This window comes from Anser anser (assembly GCF_964211835.1).
Source record: "Anser anser genome assembly, contig: HAP1_SCAFFOLD_152, whole genome shotgun sequence".
Taxonomy (NCBI): domain Eukaryota; kingdom Metazoa; phylum Chordata; class Aves; order Anseriformes; family Anatidae; genus Anser; species Anser anser.
The window spans coordinates 13,693-34,317 of record NW_028153745.1 but is presented as its reverse complement, the minus strand read 5'-3'; the positions used below and the strand labels follow the sequence as shown (position 1 = coordinate 34,317).

The 20,625-nt window shown below is 46.3% G+C and overlaps 1 pseudogene across 1 annotated transcript; it reads left to right on the top strand.

Moving 5' to 3' along the window:
• Positions 1-14,240: 14,240 nt before the first annotated feature.
• On the top strand, positions 14,241-20,292 carry LOC310891565 (zinc finger CCCH domain-containing protein 11A-like; annotated as a pseudogene). The gene is made up of 11 exons: positions 14,241-14,294; positions 14,526-14,645; positions 15,428-15,551; positions 15,996-16,199; positions 16,726-16,845; positions 17,354-17,434; positions 17,851-17,961; positions 18,700-18,762; positions 19,021-19,116; positions 19,327-19,392; positions 19,906-20,292. The product of its transcript is annotated as a zinc finger CCCH domain-containing protein 11A-like (transcript).
• The last annotated feature ends 333 nt before the right edge of the window (positions 20,293-20,625 follow it).

Here is a 20,625-nt window from a genome sequence, read left to right as displayed (position 1 = left end):
TTAGTCTAATTTTGGTATTCTGTTTTTTTCTGCCATCTGTTTATGGTATGAAGTCCTCCCTGCGTTGAGTTCAAGTTCACCTTCCTCTTTGGCATGTGTTGCTTAACTTGACACGTGTATGTGTTTGTAAAGCATGCTTCAGCGTCTTAATGTGGGGGGCCAGTTTCTGTCAAAAATGACAGAGGATCAAAGGCCTCGTTGTTAAGATTATATCAACTTTGTAAAATGAGATTGTGTGAGGGAGATAAGGAGGGCTTAAAGGCTGCATGCACTGCACATTGTAGCCTTTCTCTCTGTCTCATGGGACACGAGGAAATAAACACACAAAGAAAACAAGTACCCAGCTTTCTTTCGTTTCTTCTCCTGCCAGCCAGATGTTAGGTCAGGAATGGGAGACTAGAATATGACTCTACAAATTTGGATTTTGTAGAACAACTTAATAGATTTTGTGGGACATCACTGCAGGGGAGAGGAAGCTGGTACAACAGTTGCATACACTCTCTTGTCTTACTATACCTGCTGCTTTTCCTTTCCTAGAGGGAGCAAGACTTTAAATACAAAAGCTGTCAACATTTGTGAATCTTACTAGACTTCATACAACGTCTTAGAGTATTGCTTGCACTTGGGATCGCTCTGTGTCTGAGTTTCCCTCGTCCTGGATTATGATTTACTGTAGCTATTCAGTTCCTTTGTTCCTTTGTATGGATTGTTGGTAGACGGAGTTTACTATGTGGAAGATATTGCTGAGAATCCAGGCAATGGCAGTGTAATTCTGCTGGCCAAATACAGTTAACTGTGTAGACGGGCCGTGGAAATGAGGAAGAGAACGTGGATTTTTCATGAGGCAGAGCAAGACTGTATCAGTTCTCTCTTCCTTTTACTCTAGCCAACTTTAACATGTTTGCGAAGCCTTGGGATGGGAAAGTCGCTTCCCCCAAGAAGAAGGCACTGAAACGTAAGGCACCTGGCAGTTTTCCCTCTGCTGTAGCAGCTGTGAAGCCACGGACTGCCTCTGACGCTGACACAATGGGACCTCCAGCCAAAAAAGCAGCTATGGTAAGGACAGGGGCTAATGCAGAAATGGATCCCTTGTAAAATTTACACCCTCCTCTAGGAGAAAAGATGGAAAACTCAAAAGTTCTACAGGCTTTCTGTTTCCTTTTAAATCCAGTAGCTGCCTACAGAATTCTTGTAGTACCCTTCCATATTTATTAGATTAATGGCACTATTTACTTAGTCCTCTGTGATTCTGTGATTTCTCTGGTGTGGAGGATTTTGTCCATTAATGCTGTGTTCTTAAAAGACACAAGATCATTAGTAACCTCCAAGTGAATATTAACTTTCTTCAGGAGCACCTTGGTTTTGTATTTTGGCTAAGGCTCCGCAATGCCAGAGGAGAAGCAGCATGGAGGAAAAAGCTAGTAAGGAATCTTTTACCCATGAGTCCTAAATGCTGTTTTGCTGCTTTCTAGGCTGTTCCAGCCACGCTGGAGCACGTCCCAGCCACCAGACTTGAAGAAAATCCCCAAAACAGGTGATGACCACAACTTGTTCTTTTTCTCAATCGGTGTATATCCCCAGTGAAACATAAGTTCTGTCACACGTGGGGAAAAAAGGAGGGTTCTGAGATAATTAAAGCCCAAATCCATCAGAGGAATAAGTCACGTGAAATGACTTTCTAGCAGCTAGCAGGAATGCTTAATTAGACTTACTTTCTTTAAATGCTGCAAGTCGGTACAGCTTTCCAGTGACTTCTTGCTCTGTCTGAATACCTAAATGAGGATGAGGTGAAGTTCTCCTACTTCCTCGTGAGGTGATAAATGATGAGTAGTGTCCTCTGCCTTTTGGTCCTCAAGAATGCCACCCGAACAAACATACAAGGTGACAAGAGTGCAGGGAGAGCAGAGGGAAGTGATGGCTGCAGATCAGCTTCCTGTAGTGGGGAGCAAACTCTGCTGAGTGTGCCGTGGGAAAAATGACTAACTTAGCAAACAGATATTTGCAGATGGAGACTTCTTAACATTTTTACAGGAAAATTAAGCAAGGTGGCAAAGTGCCTCTTGCTACAACAATTGAACCATCTTTGCTAGACTCCAGGTGCTCTGGCTTCACAGAGAAACCCCCAAACTGAAAAATGTACCTGCTAATATATTGGGCTCTAAATGTCGCCCTGGGTTAATTGAATAACAATCCCTGGGTAAGATTGAAGTGCAGGAGGGGTTGGCTACGGTTTTAAGAGCCGGTTTGCAGAAAAGGGATTTCCCGTTAAGAAATGGCATATACTGATTGTTCTCTTCCTTGCTCTGCCAAGACCTGAAGCACATCTTGGAAGCCAGGCAGAATCTGTGGAGCCAATGGAGTTCTCAAGCTCGACTTCAGCTTCTTCCCAGCTAGAAGAAGCAAGGACACGCCGGCTGAGTTCCACAGGCAACGCGCCCGTATCTGTAGACGAGGATTTAGAGACGCTACTTTGGGAACTCTCAGACGGCATACTGGAAGCCGAGCTCGACTTGGACCCAGGGAAGGATGAGGATGACCTCCTCCTTGAGCTTTCCAAGATGATTGATGATTGAACTGCATAGTCCTATGGTATATTAAAAAAACAAAAAAAAAACAAAAAAAAAACAACTCTTCTTCTTGTTGGATACCCCGAGGTGATCCTTTTTCTAACTGAGGCTTTGCAATGAGACTTAAAGCACAGTTGGAACTGGTAGAAATTGGCAGGATCTGCACTCAGTTGTCCTAAGTTTCCCTGCTGGTCAGAGTTAAGGTCTTGTGCATGGTTCCGTAACTATAGGTGGCTACCTTTGATATCAAGAGGACAAAGCACTTGTTTCTTTTGGCACAGAAAGATGTCCATCGGCACGCTGTGGTGGCTGTGAATTGACGTAGTGATGGAGCGATGCTCTGAAGGCTTAAACGGAAAGCTTCTTCCTTCCGCCCCCCCTTGGCACAGCTCGATGTTGGGCACATTGTGAAGCCTGGGTGTTCTGATTTCTCGGACAGTTGATACCCAAATCCCGGAGTTACTATGTCAACTCTTGACTTTTATTTGTGTATGCCATTGTTTTGACTGTAATCTTTTCAGATGATGAAGCTGTAGGGGCGGGAGGGAGCAGAATAATTATTCTAGCGTTGTGGACCAAACATGCTGCCAGGAGTGGTGGTGGTGGGGTCAGCCCACCCGGCCTTACTTTCAATTATCAGGGATGATAAAATGGTGTGAAAAGCAGCAGCTCTGCGATACGGCTACGCTACCCCCACTCCCTTCTCTTGTGCTGTACCAAAGTTCCCCCAAGCTTTGGTTGGTGCTTTTTGCTGGTGACAGTAGGACTCCAGGGCGAGTAGTCGGGACTCTCCTGCAGTAACTGGGTCAATTAAGGGTTGGTTTAAGTGCCTCCTGGTTTTTAAAATTGCTCCCCTGAGCTGCTGGCTCTGCTGCCTGCTACAGCAAATGTTCGGGTGCCATCAGCGTCGCACTTGGGCGTGGGCACTGACTCTGCGGAGGAGAGCTGAGGCTCGGGTGTATTGTGTACCCTGCCGCCAGTGATCGTTTTCCCCTAGCAGATCTATTTTGAATTATTTCCCTAAATTTTAGAGGAACTTTAGGCTCTTTGTGCTATGATTTGTGAAGCTGTAGGGGCCCTCAGGCATTTGCTGCTGGCAGAGAAAAACCGCTTGTCGAATTTGTTGTAAATACTTTCTGTTTGGACAACAACGCCTGTGTGTGTGTGTGTGTGTGTGTGTGTGTGTGTACGTGCGTGCTTTGATGACCCCCTGCGACGCCCCAGCTCCGCGAGGGAAGCTTTGAAGCGGCTCTGGGAAAACCTCTGCGGAAGAAACTGCTGCTGGCGACTTGCGGAAAACGGACTCCACAATCAGTGAGATTGTAAAGTAGGTATGTTTATTCAGCGCTGGGCAGCACGGGAGGTCGTGGGCATGAAGATTGATGACTCTTCCTCGTCACCGCTAGTTGACCTCTTGTCTTTGCACAGACTCAGTTGCTCCTTGGCTCTTGTCCACCTGCAGGACCAGTTTCTCCCAGTTTCTTAAGATAGGCTCGCTCTCTTATTAGGAGACTGACCTTGGTAAGGGGCCCAAGGCTTCTTGCTTTAGTTAATTGGCACAATGCACCATAGTTAGCAAAGACACTAAGTAGCATCCTAGTTTAATGCCGTCAGCGCTCTATCTCTACTTGATAAGATTCTCCTAACTCCCTCTCTCACTGGAGCCCACGCAGCCCTCCGTCCTGCCGAAGGACTTCACGGGGACTTCTGCCGGCTCCGGGTGCCCGCACACAGACAGAAATGTCTTTGAGAGAAAACAATCAGGAGGAGGAGAGCTCAGAGACTGCGGCCGGCTTCGGCCACCTTCCCCTCGCTTTCCCTCTCCGTGTTCAAACCGAGCACTGTTCTGCCGTCAACCTTCGCTGCCTCTGCCCGCGGCGCTGGGCTTTCGCGTGTGCCATTGCTCCTCTACATATTTTATCCTTCCTTTTGTAAGGAATGGTCCAGCAATTCGTGTCACTAAGGGATTTGAAGGGTTAACATCGAGGCCCGGGTCTAGGTGATAAGAGAACAAAGGGGTTTTTAGGGAAAAGTGCTGACTACTGCAGGGGATGTTGCTAGAGTTTCTGAAATCCGGCGCAGAGGCTCCCAAACGAGGAGGAAGGGGGAGATGAAGGACAATTGAAGGACAAAAGCCTGGGAGGAAGACAACCAGCATTCAGCCCGAGCAAGCCCCGAGAGACCACCAGAGACTGATACGCAGGCGCCCCTGGGAGGGGTTTCGGATTCCGGAAACCAATTCTAATAACCCTGCCTCTTCTCGAAGTAGTAATGAATATGTATTAGCCTGGGAGCATCAAAACCAGCCGCCTTACGTAACAGGTGTGCGTCCTGGGGGAGCAGAGACTCCCGGCGCACCCAGCGCTGCTTGCTTGCCTCTATTCGTTTAATAAATTGTAAACTTTGATTGTAATCCTATTTGGATTTATAACAGCCATTTATAACACTTTTTATATTTGTATTTTATTTAAGGCTGTCTTGCCCCCCTCCCCCCCCCAGCCTCGCTGCTCACCAATAAAGCTGGCGCAGGGACTCCTGCCTGCGACCATAGAGACGCAGTCCTCCCGGCCTGCTAGAGCGGCCCCCCACGCTCCTCCAGCATCCCAGCGTCCCTTGTGCGCTCCCGCCCGGCCTCAGGGGCTTCCGGAGGCGGCCCAGCAGGGGCGGCGGGAGCAGCGAGGCGGCGGCAGCCATGGCGTACCGCGGGCAGGACCAGAAGGTGCAGACGGTGATGGTGCAGCCCATCGTAGCCTTCCTGCGGCCGGGGAGCGACGGGGGAGCGGGTGGGGGGCGGCCCGGGCCTCAGGGGTCTCGGCCCGGACCTTGAGGCCTTGTCCCGGGGCCCTGGGGCCTCGTTGCAGGGTTTGAGGCCTTGTCTTGAGGCCTTGTCCCGGGCCTGGAGCTCTTGTCCCCGTGCTGAGCCCTTCACGCAGTGCCCCAGAACCTCATCTTCCGCTACCTGCAGAGCGTGAGTAGCGCGGGGAGAGGACGGGGAGGGGATGGGGATGGGGATTTGGAGGGGGTGGGGGGAGCGGGGAGGGTCCGGGGATCTCCCTCGCTGAGTTTTCGGCTCCCACCCGTTGCTCGGGGCAGGTTTGTGGGGAATGGAGAGCTGTGCGGCGTGGTGGTGGGTACAAGGAGCTGCTGCGCAGCCCGGCGTTTCCCCCTCGTGTTAACGGGAGTGGGATCGTGCAGCCGGGCGTGCAGGAGTGTTCCCTTGTGACTGGAAACGTGTCCTTCAGCAAACGTGTAGTATTCACCCAGTCATATAAGACTCTAAAATGTCAGACTGTTAATTGAAACTGCCCCTGAGAGTTGCTCCTTGGAGTTTTTGGGAGCTCTAGCGGCTATGGTTAGCGGGTATTTCTGAACACACGAGAGAGAACAAAACTGCTCGCGGTGTTTGTGTTCCAATTTACTCTCCTCCTTCGTTCTGCAGAGCTCGAGGATCCAGGTGTGGCTGAGCAAGTGAACGTGCGGATAGAAGGCTGCATCATCGTGAGTGTCAGCACGACCCCACGTTACATCGTTAGTTTGTTTTCCCTCATTCACAATCCTATTTTTTCTTGTCAAGAAAAACTAGCCCAAGGGAAAAAAGAAATCGTGCTTCTCTAACAATTAGTCTTCGTTGTCCAGCCTGGGTCAGCACAGCTGACGATGGTTCGTGTTGTTGCTGAACTAATTGCCACTGTTGCCGATTTCTAGGGCTTTGACGAGTACGTGAATTTGGCGCTGGACGACGCAGAGGAGATTCACTCCAAGGCAAAATCAAGGAAACAGCTGGGTGTGTCGTGTGTCTGTGCAACCCGAGTGACGCGCGGTCTGAAACCTGCCCGGGTGAGCCTTCTAGGTAGCAGCACTGAGACGTACCAACCGTGTGACGAGCCTTGCTGTTGAAGTTCAGTGAGCAATTCCTGGCTACATCTCTGTCCCTGATGATTTTTGAGCTGCTGATTTTGCTGGATGAAGGAGAATCTGTCCCTGCCTGAGACCAGTTCTGGTCTTTGAAACGTGTAATACCAGGCGGCCTGCACTCTGCATGATGGGCAAAACCCTGCTCAACCACACAAAACACTTTCTGAAAACACGAGATTATTCTCAGGTTCTGGGCTCTCTCTAATCCCCTCTTTCCCTTCTCTTTGCTGCAGGCTGGATCGTGTTAAAAGGGGACAACATCACTCTTCTACAGAGCGTTTCTAAGTAGAATTTGCCATCCTTAGAACAAAGGTGGCTGCCGTGCTGCGGAGTGACTGAGTGCCAGGGGAACGCGGCCCACTGGTAGATAGGAAGTTATTTGTAACTGGGGTTGCATGCTGAGGTCAAAAGTCTTTCCTTTGTGGGAGCGAGTTGTTTGTAGCTTGAAACAATACGTGATGTATTTCACAAATAGCCATTTTTCACATTAACTGTAAATGTAAACCACAAATCTGCCTGTTTTCAGTCTCTTCCTTCTGTGAATGGAGAAGGAGGAGAAATATAGAAGCGTGGGCTTTTCCTTTTGCTGTGGATCTGATAAGTTTCGATAACGCTATGTGCTTTCTTGACCATTACATCTGCGTTATGTGGCCAGGGTGGACTCGTTCAGGGCACGGAAGCCCCACACAGTCCTTGAGCTAGCAGGGTGCTAAGGAGGGTGTTGGAGATTTTGCATACAATTGCAGCCCTTTGTTGCTGCAGTGACAGGTTCCTCAGATTCTTTCTAAACAGGGTTTAGCTTGTTGAGAATCTTTTTGGGAGTGTTTATTGTGGATCAGTCAGTAAAAGTATCTTAGTGGGCCCGTGAGGGATTTGGGGCTGTGGTGCAGTAACCCAGTGTTTACAAGTGTTACTGCTATGCATGCTTGTCCAATAACGTCTCCAGATCAGAGAGTGAGAGCGGGCAACTGGTTTGGATTAAATCTGTCACTTCTTGCTGCTTTGGACAGAGCCTGTAGATTAAACCCTTGTGCTGTTCAATAAGCTGGGGTATCAGATGTGTCGGTTGGGTTTTTATCATTTGATTTATTTTTTTTATCCGTTTGGAGATCTGTCTTTTCTATTTAAGTTTCCCCAAGAGAGCTGAGTTGCTTGATGCATCGACCAAAGAGAAGTTCCCCGGCTGACTTGGGACAGCCAGTCCCCTCGTTTTTCTGATCACAAAAAAAAAAAAAAAAAAAAAGAAAAAGAAAAAAATCGAAGAAGAAAAATTTTGACTGTAACTGTAACTCAGAAACTAAGATTACCTAAATGGAGAGAAATGAATTTTGATGCACAGGCTGTGCTAGAAATCTGTTAATCAGCATTCAGTTTTTCAAAACTTCAATTTGTGTATCATCATCATGAAAATTAATAAATTCAAGGTGGGAGATCCTTTCCTGAAAGGGAAGGACAGAAATACGAGTCTTGCTGTGGGGCCTACCCAGCGCAGTTCTGCCATTCCGAGAAGTAATATGTCAGGAGTGTCACAGCAGACGTTCCCAGCAAGAAACCTTTGAGGGGCAGCGTGACACACTTGATTGGCTAAAGCAGCTTCAGCTGGACAGCCTGCTGCCGGGATGGGTAATTCTAAGTTGTGTTCAAGTTGCTGAGTTCCTTTCAGCATGTAGTAAAGATGTAACGTGCCGATGTCGTTTGGGAACAGGAGGCATTACGTGTCACCAGCAGTGGGCACGTAGGGAACAAAACAGTATCTTACGAGGTCCTCCACATCTGCCTTTCATTTTGTCCTTGGTTTGCCAGCTGGAGCTTTCAGGAGGTGAGGAAGGAGGCTGTCCCAGTGAATAGTTCAGGTGTTGCAGGGTATTTGTGATGCAGTGCTTGTAAAATTTACCTGCCCGCATCTCCTGTTACAGGCAGCCCCCCGTGGGCCCTGTGAGATGGGGAGCTGCTGCCCGGGGTTAGGCCCAAGGTGCCCTGTCAGGCCCAGGGCCGCCCTTCCCCTTCCCCTCGCCCTGCCCTTCCCTCCCGCTCCTCAGCCCTTGCTCAGGCCTTTTGGGCCGTCTGGCCGTCCGTCTGTCCATCCATCCGGCCGTCTGGCCGTCCATCTGGCCCTGTGTCCCTCCATCCCACCGCCCTGCCCCGTCCCTGCCGTCTCCCTAGGGAAGCAAAGAGTCCCTGGGCTGCCTTCAGGGGGGAGGTTCTGCTCAGGAAATTAAAGCTTCCCCCTTAACGGGCGCCTTGCGAGTTATTTTGAGTTCCAACCTTCTGCCTTCCTTTCGTAGCAGTGCCTCTGAGGGGTGCGCTGTAAGGTAGCCGTCATCTGGCGCGCTGCTCCTGCGTTTCCCAAAGGAACTGCCTTCGGGATCTGACTAACTCTGGATGCACGCGGTTGTCACCTTAATTTCTCCGTTAGTTTGCTGAAAACAACCCGCTTGGGTGACCTTTGTGTTTGTTTCTTCAAACTTGGATCGAGGAGGTCTCTGTTTCCTTATGTTGATGTTCACGACGAAAGTGCAGAAGGGATGCTTACTGTTGCCCGGGTCAGTCCTGTTGCCAGGATGGGAATGTTTAGCCTACCGGCCCTCTGGTGCTGTTAGGCTGCACTCGGAGTGTGAGCTCTGGGCCTTATTTGGAAAAGACTGCGTTATTTGAGTGTACAAACCCGAGATATTCTGCGGATAGGTGATTCTCAAACCACGTCAGAACCACCGCTGTGACGTGTGCTGGAGTCGGACGCGCGTTTGACTGATCAGGCGGAGCAGGTGAATTGAATTTGTTGCTGGATGGCGAGGTGTTCTGGGGGAAGAGCTAGTCTAAGGAAAACTTCCTCTTACTGCCCCTTCCCATCTCAAATGGCCACTGCCTGGGGAAATTGCTTCTTTATGACATTAACTACAACGTTACAGTGAGGATGAGGAATCATCATTACTCCCATAGTTATTTGCTGCCAGGCCGCAGCGTTGATTTCAGAGATTTAAAAAAAAAAACAACAGGAAAAAGAAAGGAAGTATGTATTCTTTCACATACTCTCTTTTCCCTGAGAGTAAATGTTGTAGCTTCAGCAGTACCCTTCCTCTGGAAACGATTCCCAGTGCCTGCTCAGACACTGGGGAGTAAAATGACAGAACAATGGAGGAGAGCCACCCGATATAAAGAAAGGAAAAAAGGGGTTATGGATGAAGGGAAAGCAACTACATAAAAAATTGGTGCTATCTAAAAATTGGTTAACGGTTTGGGACCTGCAGGTGCTGCCTACACGTGCGTGTGTTGCAGTCGTGCCTGTTGCCACTGCGCAAAATGGAGAGAGCTTCTTTGTCGAATGCAGCATGTTAAAGAATGCGCCATTGCCTGGAAGAAATGCACGGCCTTCCCTCGTGTGGGACTTCTTCCCCATTGATCTGTGGTTTACCTGAAGGTTTACCATAACCTACATAAGTTTCAAAAGCAAGCAAGCAACCAACCAAAAAACAACACCAACATTAAAGAGTGGCAAGGCAGATGCTCATCTGGGGACTCTGACTCATCGGTGACATCACCAAGCAAAGCATTGTGAGCGCTTCGGGTCGGGGCTGCTGTGGCGAGCCTCGCAGCCGGGAGGGAGAGCGGGTACGGTTCGCCTCTGGCGGGTCTGTGTCAGCCCTCTGCCCTGGTGGCTTCGTTAGCAGTGAGAGTTTGACTGCTGTGTTCCCAGCTTTCGCTTCTGCACCGACCGTGTGGCAGAGCCCGCAAGCTGCTTCCTCAGCTGGAAGAGGAAGAGGAGTGACCTCAACTGTGCCGAGGTAAAGCAGAACCGTTGAAAAGATTTGTCAAAGATGCGGCTGGTACCAGCGCAGCCGCTGCAGCTGCAGCAGGTCCTGGAGAAGATAGAGAGGGGTTTCTTCGTGAAAAGAATGCTGTGAAAGTGTTTTCACGCCAGAAATTAGGAGAAGCGCCTCTGTTGTTTGGATATCCTCTATTGACCTGGCACACGGGCATTACAGCATACCTGGCACACTCTTTGTATTGTTTGTAAAAGAAAAAAAAAAAAAGTGTTTTAGGGCAGGCCAAAAACCTGCCTTGGCACTTCCACATCGCAGCAGTGCTTGCAGGCCGTGCATCCTGGATGCCAGGCAAGGATCTAAATCCGATGGTGCTGTTGGTAACGTGAAGTTCAGGAAGCACTTCTGGGTTTTTCTGCTCTTCCATGTGAATTTTTGCCCTGTGAAGGTGGTGTACTGAGCTCTTTTCTTACCAACAAATAGGTTTAAAAGCAGTTACAGCAAGGATGAGCTGTGTTAGCAGGAGGCTCTTCTGTGCTTTGACCATGGGAAGATGAATGGTTTACCTATGCACCGTTAAATATAATTTGACACCTAGCACACAACACTTGCAGCCTGTGGGGTGCTTTAACAAGCAGGTAAATCAGCGGAGACTGTTTTGCAGCAAGGCTGATGCTGGGTGATTAAAAAGCAGGGTCACAACAAGGAGAAAAAAAAAAAAAAAAGCTTTGGAGATCTTTTTTAAAATGAGACTGCTTTTTATGGCATTTAGGGCTGTGAGGTATCCTTGGTTTTTGCTTTCTTCCCATTCCTTAGACCAGATCCATTCATATCCTGAACAGCGTTCTGGGTCTGTTCAGGAAAATGGAAGGCAACAAGCAAAATGATGAGCTCCTTGGGCATTCAAAAGAGCTCAGTCTGGGAAAGATTTCAAGTCCAACTTCCATGCTAAGGAGCACCAGTAATTTTTAGAAGTAGATGCAGAGGAATCTGCATGGCACTAAGTGTGTTTCTGAAGGTGCTAAAGGTCAGAAGTGACGATTCCTCTCAATACTAAAGAAGAGAAGGAAACCTTGCACTTAACTACTGTTTTTATTCCCTTTGTCAAGCAGTCAAAACCAACAACTAATACGGGAACCCAACTTTTCCCCTCTTTACTTTAGATTTGGGAAAATTCCCTGCCAAAATAATACTTCCTGGAAAATTCACTAGTGTTTGTGTGAGTAAAAGGTTCCAACCTTTTATTATTAATTTGTAAGAACTATTTCATCCGCTTTTGTCCAGAAGAGTCAGAAATAATTTGCACAGAAATGTGCAGCATTTTAATGAAAGGCTTCAGAATCACTCTAATTTGAACTTTATCTGGTCTGGTTGCAGGTTTTATGACATTTAGTGTCTTAAAAAAAAAATCAAAATATCTGACTTCACATCAGAAAAAAAAAACCTGCTTGTGGCTAAATAAAATCTGTTGCAGCTCTGGTCATTGAAAAATCATTGGCTGTTAAATTGGACCTAAGTCATCTTTTCTAACCTTTCATGATCTTGCAGCAATGGATGATGATGGATATATGGATTAGGGAACAGCACGTGATGGCAAACCTGTGGTATTTGCTACAGCGCAGAAAGAAAACAAATTGCTTCCAAAAAATCAAACTAATTCAAAATTCTTGGTATCATGCAGCCATGCCACTGGCAAAGTGAGCATTGCCCTGCCTCTCAAAGCTTGCTGTATCCTTGATCTGCTGTCTTCCTGCTGTTAATTGATTGCAACTCTACGTGTCTGATCAGGGCTACGAGTTGTTCTCGATATGGATACCATACGACATATACTGTGCACGCTTGTGTGTATAGATATGTTTATCCTGTATGCATGTACATATTTGATCTGGATAGGCTGGAGCGATGGGCTGAGGTCAACTGTATGAAGATCAACAAGGCCAAGTGCCGGGTCCTGCACCTGGGGCGCAACAACCCCAAGCAGAGCTACAGGCTGGGAGATGAGTGGCTGGAAAGCTGCCTGGCCGAGAAGGACCTGGGAGTGTTGGTTGACAGTCGGCTGAATATGAGCCAGCAGTGTGCCCAGGTGGCCAAGAAGGCCAACAGCATCCTGGCCTGTATAAGAAGCAGTGTGGCCAGCAGGTCTAGGGAAGTGATTGTCCCCCTGTACTCGGCTCTGGTGAGGCCGCACCTTGAGTACTGTGTTCAGTTTTGGGCCCCTCGCTACAGGAAGGACATGGACGTGCTCGAGCGAGTCCAGAGAAGGGCGACCAAGCTGGTGAGGGGTCTGGAGAACAAGTCTTACGAGGAGCGGCTGAGGGAGCTGGGCTTGTTCAGCCTGGAGAAGAGGAGGCTCAGGGGCGACCTTATCGCTCTCTACAGTTACCTTAAAGGAGGCTGTAAAGAGGTGGGGGTTGGTCTGTTCTCCTACGTGCCTGGTGACAGGACGAGGGGGAATGGGCGAAAGTTGCGACAGGGGAGTTTTAGGTTGGATGTTAGGAAGTACTTCTTTACCGAAAGGGTTATTAAGCATTGGAACGGGCTGCCCAGGGAGGTGGTGGAGTCACCATCCCTGGAGGTCTTTAAAAGACGTTTAGATGTAGAGCTTAGCGATATGGTTTAGTGGAGTACTTAGTGTTAGGTCGGAGGTTGGACTCGATGATCTTGAGGTCTCTTCCAACCTAGAAATCCGTGATACTGTGTGATACATATGTATGCATATTTGTGTGCTGGCCCCCAGATCACTCATGGTATAAAGCATTGGCCTCGAAGGCATACTCATCAAAATATTTGGTAGATCCTCCATTTTTTTCTAGTTCCCTCAAAATGAGAGAGTTTTTACGCGCTCTCTGTGTCAAAAAGGCAAAACTTCTGATTTCCACTGTCGCTCTCGCTAACTTTCTATCACTCACTCCTCGTGTGTGTGTCTAAACACATATGTGTGTATGCGTATGCACATTTGTGTATTTCTGTGCACTGGTGTGTTTTTTGCTGTACAGGTAATAAAGACGGGGAAAGGTTTTAGTGTTTTCTTAATAGGTGAAGAAATCTTGAAGACCAGAGATTGGAACATACTGAATTTTGAATTAAAAAAAAAAAAAAAAAAGTCAAATTTTCTGGCTGTGGAAGATGGAGCCTCATTTTTGCAGCCACTTTGAATCACGAGTTCATCTCTAAATGCACTGGGTTTTTTTGTTTTTGTTTTGTTTTGTGGTGTTTTTTTTTTTGGTTTTTATTTTTTGAAGAGCTAACTAACCCTGGCTGTCTCCAGTCTGAGAGAGTGTTCAGATGGACTTGCTTCCTCCATTAGTTATAAGCTGTTTAAAAGCACATCCTATGTTTGAATTGTGGATGAGAGGCTCCCTTGGCAAAGTGAGGAGGCAAATTCTTCCTACCCCTTTATCATTAATTCACGGATTCAGTGTTGGTTCGGCCTCCAGGAGAAGTTAACTGGAAGTCTTTGAAGATCGATAACTTTGCTGAGGTTGTCCAGGTAGGTGAACTCGAAGACCCACAGTGACTGGAACGTGCTATTTAATGCGTCATACTGCGTTCTGTAGAAGTTACTCGTAGCCATAGTTGATCATTGCCTTGCATGTATGATCAGGTGGTTTTTGAAGAAGTGACTCCCTTTTCAGGCTTCCGGATGTGCTCCAAGGCATATTATTGAGGACGTGGAAGAGAACACTTGCTGACAAAGCTCCTGGCAGCTTTACAGAACTTTAGTTTAATATTGTGTTAGTTCCCGTAACAGCTGATTTCAAGGCATTGCTCTCCTCAAGAGACTAATTTGATGAACAGAAGAAAGCTGGAAAAATGCTTGTTACTCATTATTTTTCACTTGTTGGTACTTTGTTTAGGGTTACTTTTAAAAAGAAGATTTCACTGATCACAAGCCAGTGGAAGACTTTCAGCCCAAGCAAGGGTGAAGACAGCTCTCTCCAAGAGCAGAGGAAGTCCCTGTGGAGAGAACCCGAGCTTGTTATCAGAACTTGTCGGCATGTCTAAACAAGGAGACGATTGCTACTTCTATTTCTATTCTACCTGTACCAAGGTATGGCTGGGTTTCTTTTGCTTTGCTTTGCTTTGTTTTTTTGTTTTTTTTTTTTTTTTTTTTTTTTCATTTTTTTCAGGAAGGGGTAGAGTAGGAGGAGGAGGCACACTGGTCTTTGGTTAACGTGATAACCAGATAGATTCTGAATTCAATCGTAGCAACCTGAGGCAGTAGCATGGACGTTTTTGAGGCTGTACTATATTTTCCTTGTTGGTTTCCTTTTGGTTACAGGGAGACAACTGTTCCTTCCGCCACTGTGAAGCTGCTCTGGGGAACGAGACAGTCTGCACGCTGTGGCAGGAGGGTCGTTGTTTCAGGAATGTCTGCCGATTCAGACACATGGAAATCGATGTGAGTGCCTAAAGATGTGTTCTCAAAATAAATCAACAAAAGCATTTTTCAGTGCTGTAGGTGTGCTGATTGTGCTTTTGCAGGACAGAGTCCTTTGCTTTGGAATTACACTGGTTTCTGTTAGCAGGGGAGGGGGTGGGAGGAAGGAGAGGGAAATAAAATCAATGCCTTAGGTATGTCTTAGCAAGATTTTCTTTTATTAGACGCCGACAGTATTTTCTCAACAGATGCAGAATAACCGCTAACTAGACTGCTAAAAGCTGCTGGAGCAGGGGGGTAATAAACAGGCTGTACTAGCCTCCTGAGAGCAGGCTTGATAATGATCTATCAGGTCTCTTGTGTCCCGGAGTCCTTCAGATAATGCTGTTCTAGCTGCCTGGGCTAGGAAGCAGTGGGGAAAGTTAAAGGTGCAGAAGAACGAAGTCTCCGAGAAGTAGTTCTGGATAGAGTTAACGTAGGCAATTTAAGATGTTCTTTTTCCCTCTGAATAATCCTAGTATAATCCTGGGTGTATTAGTTTAACCCACCCTAAACTGATGTCTGAGAGTGCCTGTCTTCTCAAACTGAATGATGACAAGGCTAAACGTGCATAGTGGTTACAGCTTCTGCAAACTTTGTGAATATGCCCGGAAATACTATACTTCCGTGATAAACTGACCTTTGGAATGATGTTTCAGCACTGTATTGTGACAGCCCTATCGCTGTCGTGACCTGGAACTGTGCATCTCTTTGCAAACCTTAGGTGCATGTTATCACGAGCTTGTCTTTCTTTCTGTCTTCAGAAAAAGCGCGCTGAGATTCCCTGCTACTGGCAGAAGCAGCCAGTAGGCTGTCAGAAAGCCAACTGTGCTTTTCATCACGCAAAGGGACGTTACATCGATGGCGTCTTCTTACCACCAAGCAAGAGTGAGTTTAGGTCCTTTTTCTTTAAGTATTGAAGAATTAATTTTGCATATTACTTAGTGGGTGCCAATAGTGTAGGAGACATCAGGTAACCGTTCATTTGTGAGTGCAGGAAAAGGTCTGCAGTCCTAGGTGGTCAGCTAAACCGAGTGTACTGCTGCTGTACTGCTGGTATTTGTTTTCTGCTTTCATGCTCAGCTTCTCTCTGCTTTGTGTGATATTTGCCTTGCAGTTTGCTTTCTGTTGTTTCGTCTTCTGCTGGGTGGCAGGGAGATGTGTTGTTGTTTGAAGGCAAGTCATTGTTCACGGTGTAAACAGTGGCGGGATGGGCAAAAGGAGATGCTGCATTCATTGCCTGTGCAGGTTATCTGCCTTAGCTACCATCTTCGTGCATTGTGGTCAAAGTTTTAAACTGCCATATTACTGATGATCCTCCTCTTCCTCTAGCTACACTGCCAAGTCCGCCTGAGTCCGCGGACGATGATTTGAAAGTGGCTCAGATGTCACTGCAGCAAAACAAACTTTCTGTCCAGTCCAATCCCTCTCCATAGCTAAGGCGGGTGATGAAAGTGGAAAACTCGGAAAATGTCCCAAGCCCTACACACCCTCCAGTTGTAATCAATGCTGCAGATGATGATGAAGATGATGATGGTGAGCATGGTTTGGTTCCTGGAAGGAATTTGTGCTGTAAATGATTGTGTAAGTCTTTGGTTCTTGGAAGGAATTTGTGCTGTAAATGAATGTATAAATCACAGATGACCTGAGGTCTGACTAGCGATAGGGCAGGCAGTCCGCTCAGGTCACTGGTGGCTTTGTCTGGCAGTCAGCGGACAGAACCTGAAATGTTGGAGGAAAGCTTAGAACCACTCTTGGCTTTAGCTGGTCTGTTGTGTAAAGCTCTATGTGAAACTAGGAAGGAAATTCCTTTTTTTTTGTCTGAAGAGTAATATGTCGTGTAGTAGTTAAAGCTGCAGAGAGAATCTAGAGTCCTAGATGTTTTGTCCTAGGGTAGTCTACTTACGAGTTCATCAGGTCAGTGTAGCTGTATTAAAAAAAAAAAAAAAACAAAAAAAAACCAACTTTTTTATAGGAACCATGGACTGAAGTGTCATTGCATGAGCTACATAATCACGAACAATCTGGCCTATGCATAACTGAATAGATTTTTCCCCTTCAGACCAGCTTTCTGCGGAAGGAGAAGAAACTAAAACTCCCGTCCAGCAACCAGCTGAGGAAGGCCAAAATGGATTACGGATGATTTCCACTGGGAAAGCCAGTGCTACTACTGCTAAACAAGGTATTCCAGCACCTGTAGTAGGATAAATCGGCAGGATAACTTGACAATTAACTCAAAAGCAATGTGGCGTAAAAACACAACAGAATGTAGGGGTGCTGAATGGACTCGGTTATTTCCATGATCTCATTTCTCCCTGATACCATCATGTGCCCATTGGGTCAGAAAGTTGAACTGCTTTTCTTTCCTTTTGGAGAACAAAACAGGGTCACAGCATGGAGTTTAAATGGCTGCACGTGCAGCCTGGCAACCACTGTTGAAAGCCATATCTAACGATAGAGGGATCTAATATCACGTAAATGGATTAAAATTAAAACTACAGTTTTTACCCTGAAGGGTGAAAGGAGGGGCAAAATGCCATTGATTCTATGGTTGTTTCACTTGTGAGGAGTGTTGACAGGCTTTATTCTAAATACTTCTGAAAGTTCCTGAGCACTAAGAAGCCTGAGGATCTGTGGTCCTCAGTGAGTGCCTCTAAGCCTTAGTCTCATTAACTGTTTTCTGTTTTCAGAGGACGGTCTGAATTTTGGAATAAAAACACTTGAAGAAATCAAATTGCAGAAAATGAAGGAAAAAACTAAGAGACACGGTGGTGAGTTAATATTCCCTGCTTCCTTACCCGGTTCACCTTCATCCTGTGTGATGATTTTTCTTTCAAAAAAAACCTCTTCCAGTAATACCGGGTAGCTGGCTATGCTTTGGTGAATCCAACTATTTTGCCAAAGAAGTGAAATTTGATTGGCTTCAGAATGGCAGGTGATGGTGGCTGGGAGCTGCTTGAGGGATAGACTTCCATGTTTAGCTGGGGGCATCGAGCAACCTGATTCTCAGCCAGCTGGTATTCTAGATGGGAATTCCAAGGGCAACCAGAGGCAAACTAGTCACCTCTCTTATTTGCATGCTCTGGTCACTGTATGTTTGACAGTAATGAATAATTAAAGTTTTTTGTTCTTCGTGATAGTTTTTTCTGTTTGGTAAACTTCCTTATGTTTTGCTTGCTCTGAGCAGAAGGTCCTTCAAGATCTTCTCTTCCTCCCGTCGATTCTATGATTTTTCCTGCTCCGGAAAAGGAAAATGTCCGGACAGTGGTGAGAACTGTGACACTGTCTACAGAGGAAGGTAATAATTCATGCTTTTGTTTTGATTTCATTACTCCTAAACTGGAAGGTTAAGCAAGAAGGAAGGCAATTCACCCCTGTTAGCCTCCTGGTGCTGCCGCCTTCTGTTCAAAACATGCTTTTATGCTGAAAGTCCCTGGTTGTACTGGAAAGCTTTGGTGCTCAGGTTAAGTGCAGTAGCAGGAGAAAGAAAAAAATGTGTCAGTATGCAAATAGGGGGATAACTGAAAAACAGGAGAGTAACGAGAAGAAAGAGCTCTAGAGGACAGTGCTATGTAAGAAGCAATTTCTGAAGCTTTAAAGAGGCTGACAGTGGCACGTGTGGACAGTAGTGCGATAGGAGTCTGTGTATAAATTATATTGTTTAGAGTTGTGCAAATTCCTTTGAAAGGGAAAGAAGTGAAGAAGTACTTCTACCCATAGACATTCACCTTAGAAAGGAATATTTCTCAGCATTTGTACCTAATAATATTCTGCTTGCTTATGCAGCTCTGTTCTGCACAAAGTATAGCTGTCAAGCAGACTCAGATTCATTCTCGACTACATTCAGCTGGAATTTGAGGCAAACACTGAGACTATGGATACTTTTTCTAAGTTAATTATAGTTGAAATATGAGTTTGTGTGGTTTAGCTGTCAAAACAGTGCCTTGCTGGGTTTTTTTTGGACATGGGCTAACAGTATACTATTTCTATTGGCTACTGGTTTCTATGAAATAGAAAAATTTTACTTTTGTTTTAGGGGAGGAACCTGTGGTTCGACTAGATCTTGCTGAGAAACAAGGAAAACGGAAAGCCTCCGTGGGTAAGAACTTTTTATGAGCTGTTATTTAGGTGCCGCCTTCTCTATATGACTGCATTGAAGAGTATTTTTGACGTATGAGAGGAAAATGCGTTGCAGTGGAGATCTGTGTTGACTGCAGAAATGGCAAAAAAACCATTTAGCAGCTGAAAGGCAATTTTATGAAAATATGCTTGAAAAATAGAAGCTTGTGGTTGACTGTTCTCAAATCTTCCTGCAAAGAAATGTTCTTAAAATATTCCTTGTTTTCTCTGTCTGAAGCTGATGTAAGCGCCCTTCCGGTGAAGCGCAGCCTTGCTGAAAGGCTGGGGAAGAAGGTGGAGGTTCCGGGAAATGCTGACAAAGCACCAAAGAGAGGTACAGCTACTAAACAGGCATCTGGATGTGATTCACGGGTTTTGTAGTTAGGCTTTCTGTTTGTCCTTTTCCTGCGATGTTTCTTTTTGCATGTTGGCTGAGGTCTTAATCACCGGGATTCAAAGTTACCTTTCCTGCCTTGTTTTTGAATGTGAACACAAAGTTGACGTTTATGCAGCCTCCCTAATTTGGTCTTTTTCTGTTTTGCAGTTCAAGTTCCCAAGTCTGTGAAGGAGAGGCTAGGATTACCTTCTCAACGGACTAGTACTGCGAAAGGTAACAACTGGCTATTAAATATACTTTCTCCTTCTTCCTTTCCGTGAACTTAGACCGTTTTCATACAGCCCTAAAAAGGAATTCAAATGAAAACAAAGAACTGATTCCTCTTGCTCGAGTGCTGAAGCTCTTCTGACAGCCACTATCAGAAATCTGGCTCTAGGTGTGTGTTTATTTTCCGCTTGTGCCTTGTCAAGGTTTTAAGCTGCTTCTGTGAACCATCATATACAATTAGAATAGAGCCACTGCCGGGAGCAGGAATTTGAAATGCAGTCTGAAAAAGTAATCAAGTAAACTAGCATTTCTGTGTAGCAACTCTCTCTGGATAGGGCTGGTCTTCAAAATACAACAAGTGGCTCAGAGGAGGAGGAGAATGTTAGGCTATTGTCCTAAGATGCGTTATTGGGAACGCTCAGGCTTAGTTTTCCTTAGTACTGTGACAAATTTTGGAGACTTAAACTATTGTTGGACTCTCTTTAAATGTTGGCGCTTCTCATTTCTTGATGATGACAGGGAAGGCTGCTAAGCCAAAGGGAGAGGTCCATGTGAAAACACTGGAGGAAATCCGTCGTGAGAGAGCTCTTCAGAGACGAGAATGTCAAGCCAAAGCCCAGGCTGAATGGCATGGTAAAACCAAAGATCCCAGCGCAGGGGCAAAAATTGAGGGTGAGCCCAAGAAGCAGAGCGTGCTCACTCTTTCCGGGCCCAGCAAAGTGCAGTCGAAGGAGCCGGCAGGTAAAGCCAAGCCAGAAGGAGAAGTGCGTGTTAAAACCCTGGAAGAAATAAAGCGCGAGAAAGCTCTGCGGATGCAGCAGAGTGGAGAAAATGTGCCAGCTCCCCCAGCACAACCTGGACCTGCCCCAGCCGGGCAGAAATCGTTATGGAACACAAAGCTATCAGGTAATAAGATGCTTTAATACCTGCCCCGGTGAGGTGCTTCCCATATTGAGCAAGTTCCGTTTGCTCAGGATCTGCTTTGCTTTTTCCTTCAATGCAGAGGATAAAAGAGTTTAAGGCTGCAAAGTTCAAAGGCAAAGAAGGGCCAGAACATGCAACCATGTCTGTTTTCGTTAATTACGTGATGGTATTCTGTATTTCCCACTAGAAAATTAACACATTGAGGGGCTTTTTAGTCTAATTTTGGTATTCTGTTTTTTTCTGCCATCTGTTTATGGTATGAAGTCCTCCCTGCGTTGAGTTCAAGTTCACCTTCCTCTTTGGCATGTGTTGCTT